Source organism: Sinocyclocheilus grahami, unplaced genomic scaffold (genome assembly GCF_001515645.1).
Source record: "Sinocyclocheilus grahami isolate Dianchi unplaced genomic scaffold, SAMN03320097.WGS_v1.1 scaffold11491.1, whole genome shotgun sequence".
NCBI classification, from domain to species: Eukaryota; Metazoa; Chordata; class Actinopteri; order Cypriniformes; family Cyprinidae; genus Sinocyclocheilus; species Sinocyclocheilus grahami.
Window position 1 is genome coordinate 4,700 of NW_015513865.1, and position 1,828 is coordinate 6,527.

General features: G+C 30.7%; 1 pseudogene; it reads left to right on the plus strand.

Annotated features, from left to right (window-relative positions):
- The first annotated feature begins 1,041 nt into the window (after positions 1-1,041).
- On the plus strand, positions 1,042-1,587 carry LOC107578686 (cytochrome c oxidase assembly factor 7 pseudogene; annotated as a pseudogene).
- Positions 1,588-1,828: the final 241 nt, after the last annotated feature.

The following is a 1,828-nucleotide window of genomic DNA, read 5'->3' on the forward strand; positions in this document are numbered from 1 at the left end:
AGAGAAAGAAATCATATTATATTATTAACATTTTGTTAATATTTTGACTTAGTCCTAATGGGATCAAATAACTTTCTTTTTAGTTCTTATTTCTTCGAATTTCAAATGATCCAGTAAGACATTTTTTTTTGCCTTTTATAGGACATGTGTTTGACAAACATAGGATTTAGTCCAAAATTTAGACATTCAATTATTATTCGTTTATGATTTTTAACAAAGCAAATCTCTAGTAAATTACTATGATTTTAACTTACCTATATATGATTTTTAATTTATGTTTTAATTTTCATATCTATAAATCCTAGTTACATTTTGGAATTTTTTTAATTTATTTTTGTTTTTATTTATGTATTTATCTGTTCACTATAGTAGACATGCTGTAAAATTAAAATAAAATTGAAAAGTTACAGAAAGCACACAAAACAACAAATAATAACAATAAAATATATGTATAGCTATATGTATGTATATGTATAATATAAAATACATACATTTAATAAATATATTATTATATGTATTGTATTTTTGTGAAATGCTGTTATAAGTGATTTACTAAAATAAAATAAAAAATATGTATGCAATGAAAAAGTAAAAATAATTTGCTACAGAAATATTTTTATAATAAGAAATAAAAAAAATAGATATTTTAATAATAATTAACTTTCCAAAATTAAACTAAATATATATTATAGCTGAATTTTAGAGTATTTATATTCCAAATATATATTAATAAATATTTGTAAATGTATTATATGTTATAAATATATTGTAAATATGAAGAGGTCATTTGCAAAAACAGATAACTCCATTTTTAACAAATTTCAAAAATCGTGTTTTTTCATTGTGCATTCCAATTAATCTCAATCAAACTGCAGTTGGGTTATTTTGATCAGGTAAAAAATAACCAAAAAAATACTAGCTAACTAACACAATAAAAACATGGTAATATAATAAAAAACACGATTTTTGAAAAAATTACAATACGGAGTTATCTGCTTTTGCAAATAAACTCTTCCTATATTGTATTTCAACAACTGACTGCTTCTTTTGACATTAGGTGGTGTGACGGAGTGTTTAAAGACTGCATACTCCTGTTTTATGAAGGCATGTAACAGCAAAGGGAAGAAGTCAGTGGATGCTTGTCACAACATAGCTCTGCTTGCCCATGACGGGCGAGCCATGGAGGGGGGAGTAGATGTGAAGATGGCTCAGCAGTACTACGAGAAGGCTTGTGAGGGAGGCTTCGCCCCCAGCTGCTTCAACCTGAGCACTCTTTTAATCCAGGGATCTCCAGGGCTGGACAAAAACATGCAGCTGGCTCTAAAGTACGCCCTGCGAGCCTGCGAGCTGGGACACGTATGGGGCTGCGCCAATGCCAGTCGCATGTACAAACTGGGTGATGGGACAGATAAGGATGATCAGAAAGCAGAGGAGCTGAAGAACAAGGCCAGAGAACTCCACGGACAGCAGAAAGAACGCCAACTCAAATTTGGGGAGTGAGATATCACGCCATAACAGTTCACTTTTCCCCAAACTCCTGTTTTGATATCACTGCTATAAACACAGCATACATTATTTTAATAAATGTGTTCTATGACACTGTTTTGTTATAACTGTGATGATTTATGTCTGAGAGTGATGGTGTTAATATAAGCCATCTACAGAAACCGTTATAGATAACTTAGACTGTGAGAGTTAGCATAGGCTTATTATTAAAGTTTAATTAAATGAATATTCTCTAGTGGTCTGAATTAGGATCGAAACCTTGTAACTGTAGATTTCATGTATTTTTCCAGGTGCTGTGCGTAAAACGACCACTAGATAGAAG